The following is a 6,833-nucleotide window of genomic DNA, read 5'->3' as shown; positions in this document are numbered from 1 at the left end:
CTTTTTCACACCAATTATGATCACGGTGCAGATTATCAATAAATAAACAATTATGCATAGTTACTTGAGGTCTATGATATAACCTTGAAACAATTTTTCTATAGTGCAAGAATTGTAAACTAATACATTTCACATCACAGAATCAGCTCTATATGTGTCTTTTTTGACATTGTAAACTTGCTCAGTCGCTCACCTGGTACAGCGTTGCACTTGCGATGCAAAGTGTTTGGCTACAAGTCCCATGAAACATAGTCACAGTTAAAAAGCTCAAAGCTAAAATGGCATGGTTGCTTCTGCAAATGTGTTTTTATGTCATGTTTGATTTTGTTAAGACTGTCTAGGTTTTGGGTATAGGGTTTAGTGTGGGTGGGACGTTATTTACAAACATGATAGGGCATTAACCTTTTAACCTTTAGCAGAAAACCACCATAAAACATACAGTACAACAATCAATGCAATAAAACTCTGCCACATTCACGTTCATCTGTTTTGGATAAAATTTTACATGCTTTTCAGGGCTCCAAACTGCGACTAAAACGGTCACATTTGTGACCAGAAATATTCAATTGCGAGTGAAGTTTTTGCTTAGGTCGCCACTAGGCCTATGTATTTACATGTTATAACTTAAAAATTTGCATGTAATGGCTTTTCCTGATTGTTTTGCGATCGCATCATTTGCTATGTTCACATATTAAACTGAGACGATTCGCATCAAAGTTTTCCTGGAAAAAATTGTTTCAAACAGTCCTCATCTCTGCAGCACAGCAGCATTGTCGCACACCTACTAAACACAGCTTAGTTGTGAGAAATGACGGAGACGTGTGAAATAGGAGTACAGAAAAAGAGTGTCTATGTCATGCACAACTTGAACAAACTACAACAGGTAAAGCTGTCAGCTGTGTGGATATTGCCAATATCGTTAACAATTTACGTTTATAATCAATAATAATAAGGCTTCTTCTTAACAAGATCTTAGGGCTATGCTGTGTTCTGTTAAAGCAACACTATGTAACTATTTCTGTTCAAAATTTGCTAAATGTATATAATGAGTGAGTACATCATAAATTCATCTACCAAACTGCCTTTTTGTCTTTTCCCAAATCACTAAGGTACATTTATAATAAGTGATTATTTTTGGACTATTGTAGCCTGTTAGGGTCGTCACCGCTGCGGAGTAACACATACCTGTGTGAATCGCCATAGACATAAACTTGGAGAAGTAGCTCTGGTTAGAATGTTCTTCTGCGGGATGCGTGCAGTTCTGTTTATTAACCGCTAGAGCGCCAAAATTTACATATGTTGCTTTAGCGCATAAACTTCATTATTTGAAGCGTATTAGCCATCCAGTAATTGCAAAAAGCTTTGTGCTTTGTTACTTTTTAATATACAAAGTATCAGCTTTAAAATTATTCAAAATTCATAACGAAATACAAACAATAAATAGAAGTTTTTTGCCACTCTTTAATGCGGTCCCTTTAGCACCTCAGTTCAAGCGGCAAGTAACCCATTTAATCTTTCTCTTTACTACTATAGTACTGTACATAATGAACATAAATTAACATCAAAAGTAGGCTATTTTTTTAAGAGAGCATACAGCACAACTAATTGAAATGTATCATGTAAAAGCTCATTCAGTGTTTCAAACTGCGGAAAACATGTAAAGCTTGTAAACATTGCAACGTAATATACATTTACCTCAGAATAACCATTCGGTGTCCATAAGCTCATCAGTCAGCTAGAAAAATAACTATAAAGAGGAGCATTTTGCTATATTTAGGTGCTATTGCATATTTTTATATTTTTACTTAACCTGTTGTCTACATGTTTCAGCTCCTCCTATAAAGTTGCATTTTACTAATTAAGAAAAACAGACTGAAAGTGTGAAAGACATACACTCTTAAAAATAAAGGTGCTTAAAAGGTTCTTCACAGAACCACTTTTGGTTCCACAAAGAAACATTCAGTCAAAGGTTCTTTAAAGAACCATCTCTTTCTCAACCTTTATAATTTGAAGAACCTTCTTTCACCACAAAGAACCCTTTGTGAAACGTAAAGGTTATTCAGATGTTAAAGGTTATTTATGAAACCATTTAGACAAAAAAAAAAAAAAGTTCTTCTATGGCATCGTGAAACAACTTCATTTTTAAGAGTGTATGACAACATTTACGGGATGCATTGAGGAGGAGCCCACATCACTCAGTGGCCAAGTGATGCTTATGGTCTATGATATTGGTACAGATAATGAACAATTCTTTGTGACTGTATATTTCAAGTTGGAAAAGACATTGTGCCCACTTTAAGTGAGCCTTTGTTCCCAGGTGATCTACAAGATGGATTAAAATTCTGATAAAGTCAAGAAAAGGTGAGACATAAACACATGACAGTATGACTGACATGTAAACAAACAAACAAACAAACAATAAAATAATAATAATAAAATAAATTAATAAAACGTTTATTCTGTAGCACATAAAAAAAATAATTTGGTTCCTAAGTTGTTTTCTTACAGGAGCCAATGGGTTTTTTTTTTTTTTTTTTTGGAGCCCATTGCTAGCCACTGGACTTTCCTCTTTTTTCCATTTTTATTTGGACTTTCCTCTTTGAAATTGGATAATATTATTTTTTAGTATTGTTGGGTTTGGAAATGTGTGAGTTGGGTTTGGTTTTGGTTTGTGAATTTTTGTTGGAAATATATATATATATATATATATATATATATATATATATATATATATATATATATATATATATATATATATATATATATATATATCACCCAATAGGCTTTCAGCTAAAATAATAAATAATTATAAATGTTTCTCCTCTTCTTAGAAAATGGTGTTTGCCATTAAAAAAAACAAACAAAAAAAAAACAGCTAGAGCATAAATATGGATGAAGATGTAGTACATTTGCCTGTGGTTTGTCTGTACTTAATGTATACCACTATATGGCAGAACAACAAAACAAGGCAATTACAGACTTACCTAAATTGAACACCAATTACAGTCGAGGCCCCTTCCACCTTCTACATTTAATCTGTGATACTGTATATGTACCAGACAGACTCAATTGCTGGACAGAATAATGTTGTTGTTTTAAAGATTGTACCAGCATTATATGCTGTCTATATAAGCCATAATTATTAGTCATAAATAGAAGGGATATCTGTGATTGGTGGATGAAAAGACCCTCAGACAGACGACTGACAAGTGCCTTGAGCTTCAACTCAATTGTGTGATTTGCCATGATTATCAGCCATATAGCGCTGATGCCCACCCTCGTCTGATGTCTGCCTGCAAAAGAGCATAACCTGGCTGTACTCCAATGTATTTTTCTTTTGCCTTCATTCCAAAATAAGCACATTTTTAGTTTATCCTCAATCTATCATTTCCTGTGTTCAGGATTGCTAAAAAAATGATGCTTAGAAGATTGCATTTTTTGTTGCTGCAATTTCAGCACATTTTGTCCGCTCCAAGTTGCTGGTGACCACTAATGCCAAATGACTGTATATTTATTCTTATCTCCAGTAAGGCACTGCTTGTGTGAGAGAAGAGCTTTCAAATATTTGGAACATTTTGAAGCAGAGTTGATTATAATATTAGGTTCTTGTAAACTGAATTTGTTACACCACAACGGATGTTAAATTGGAATTTTTAATTGAGATGACAGAAAGAGGAATTTACAGAATTCCAATTAAAAAATAAAATAAAATAAAAAATAAAATTAATTGTAGTTCCACTAAAGAGAAATTCCATTGGTCTAATAGAACAGAATGAGAAAGAACAGATTAATTTATGATTCTGTTTTAATTCGATTTTCTTAAATTCAAATTTAAATTACAATTCTGCTTTACTTATTTATTGATTATTTAATTTTATATTTATTTTAGTTTAGTTTTTAACAATCATTTGTTTATGCTAGGAAAATAAAATTTGACCACAAAACAAGGTTTTCAAGGTCTTAAAATCTTTAATCTTAAAATGACAAATTCAGATGTACATCCCAGAGCTAAGTCTTAATAATGGTTGTTTATGTTTACCCTGCACTGTTAACACATCTTTATCAGTGTGCAACTTATAATTTTCTAATTATTCAAAGTGAAAGCACCTCATATTAAAGCTAAGCTCGACTCTACTCTGAGGAAGAGAAGAATTAGTGCTCAATTAGTATGTTGATTAAAGCTGTCTGTGTAGAAGCACCTCAGTATGAGGAGAATAGAACAATTATTGTCATTGTGACAACCCACAGCTGCTGCCGTTCCTTTTTACACAATGTCATTTCCTGAAGACTCTTGCTGTGGCTGTCAGCTTCAAACGTATAAATTAAAATGATATTCCGCTTTGCACAAAAAAACTGCCTTTTGTAATAGAACGAAAGGCTATTAAAACTGTGAGTCAAGGCCCACAGTGTTGTTTGATAGATCTTTAATTTAAAAATGTCTTTGCCTCCACTCACAGAGAGCATTTATTACCTCACAGAGAGATATTTTATCACATCTGGATGCCATGCTCTGGAATGAAATGCATCAGGGTGCACAAATTTATGAGCTGAGCTGTCTCTTGAGATGGCAGTGATTATGCCCCAAATGCTATTTCCATCAGATGGTCCTTAAATGAGGTCATTTCCTGCCCTAGATGGTTTCATCAGGACCACAGCAGTGAGAATCTTCTCTCTCAAGACTTGATACCTGATAAATAAAAAAGACCTCTAGCACAGCCACTCATCAATAGCCCAGTTAACATAGGGGAAGGTGCAGATCTATTACAGTCATGGACAGGACTACCGATCAATACATGATAGCATTTGTGTTCGTCCACCCTGCTCATTACAGTCTGAAAAGAAAAGACCCAGAGTCTAAGGCATGAACTAATTACAGAACTAAAGTAATGCATGACCTGCATGCTGTGGGTTCAATTACAGTATGTGCTTTTGAAAATAGCTGATTTACACATTAATTTAATGCAACCAAACCAACACAGAATGTGAAATAAGAGAGACCAGGGGAAAGTTGTCACAGCGGTAACTATAATGTTTACAGTCAGAAGACAAATTGCATAAATGCTTGTTTTCTCTGGCAGTGGTTTTTATATGTTGGTATCAAACACCTAATTTAAGTTTTTGTTTTATTATCCGTCATGCTTTTATAATAGCTGTTGGGTAAACAAGTGAACATAATAAACCCAAATGGCCAGACAAGAGTCGACTATATATTAAATGATTTAACAGAAAGGTTGAACTGTTCTCGAGACTATTTTATTTATTTATTTTTTTTTTACTTTTTTTTTTTTAATTTAAAATGTCAGGTCGAGGCAGGTTGACACATGGCTTTTACATTGTAATCATAGAGTACATTATTTCTCTAGAACAAAACAATGGTGCAGTCTTATAATCTTTTTCATGAATACCTCTGCGTTCTGTAATTGTTTTAATGTTTTAAAGCTCTTATAATAGACTATTTAATGGCAGGTTCCTATTGTGACAACTTACCCCATATAATGAGGCGGCATGCATTACTAGGCTACTGGTTTAATGTTGTTAAATGTGTTTGATGAACTGAAGGATATTTATTTTTTTTAGTTTATTTTTTTATTATTTTTTCAAGGTGATAGGCTAACTGGAAAATGGTTCAGTTGTCCATAAAGAAAAGAACCTAACAATAGATTCATAATAATAATAATGATAGATAGATAGATAGATAGATAGATAGATAGATAGATAGATAGATAGATAGATAGATAGATGGATAGATGGATAGATAGATAGATAGATAGATGGATGGATGGATGGATGGATGGATGGATTGGATGGATGGATGGATGGATTTCAAATGTGTTTGTTTTGCCATGCTTACCTGACCACTCCATACATCACTAGGATGTTTCCCAAGAGTCCCACCACGCAGATAACGGAGTACAGAGCAGTGATGGAAATGGCGATGATGATTCCCGCGGGGCTCTTTACCGGGTTAGGCTCGGTGTAGTTCCTCCCGTCGGGAACGAACCCCATCACGTCGTCAGGAAAAGTAACATTAAACGGGTTAATGGAGTAGAGGTCGGACATGTCGGCACCGGGGATGACGGACGGCTCCATCGCTTCAGTGTCGCTGCAGAGATCTGAACTTCTCGATCTCAAAGCGGGGGAGAAAAATCTAAAAGTATAATATGAGCTCGGTTTGTGCAAGAGTCGTCAGGCGGGTAATATCTCACGGGTGAGTGACAGTAAGAATCAAAGTTTCCCTCTGTTCAGCTTCCGTCTAACAGGTGTGAGGCGAGCTCTGCTCTCTGAACGGATCTGCGCGACGCCTCAAACTTCTGCTTTCTTATGTGAGGGAGGTGAGTCGGGCTGAGCCAGAGCTTCACTACGTCAACCTGCTGCTCGGATTCCCAACATACACCCGACTACTTATAAAATGAAACTCCCCATGGGATTCGTGACCGAGAAGACAGATATATGGCAGCAGCAACAGAAAAAGGGAAGCCCTAATTAGTGAAACAGTAGACCGAGAAGACAGATATATGGCAGCAGCAACAGAAAAAGGGAAGCCCTAATTAGTGAAACAGTAATAGCAGTCTACAAAACAGGTGTCATTTGTGTAATTATTTAACATATGTGTAAATACGTAGCCTAAATCCTAAAGCCTTACTAAATATGCTATGTCGTTTTTTTTTTGTGTAATTATTTAACATATGTGTAAATACGTAGCCTAAATCCTAAAGCCTTACTAAATATGCTATGTCGGAATTTTTATTTATTTTTAGTTTTTTTTTAGATTTTCATTTTTTAAGATGTTTTTTTTATTATATTCTTATGCTATGTCGTTTTTTTTTTCCTCA

At 34.8% G+C, this 6,833-nt stretch overlaps 1 pseudogene; it reads right to left on the bottom strand.

Annotated features, from left to right (window-relative positions):
* Positions 1-6,471, bottom strand: part of LOC109112158 — a 33,432-nt pseudogene extending 26,961 nt beyond the window's left edge.
* Positions 6,472-6,833: the final 362 nt, after the last annotated feature.

This window comes from Cyprinus carpio, chromosome A19 (genome assembly GCF_018340385.1).
Source record: "Cyprinus carpio isolate SPL01 chromosome A19, ASM1834038v1, whole genome shotgun sequence".
NCBI lineage: Eukaryota > Metazoa > Chordata > Actinopteri > Cypriniformes > Cyprinidae > Cyprinus > Cyprinus carpio.
This window is presented reverse-complemented; position numbering and strand designations above follow the sequence as displayed.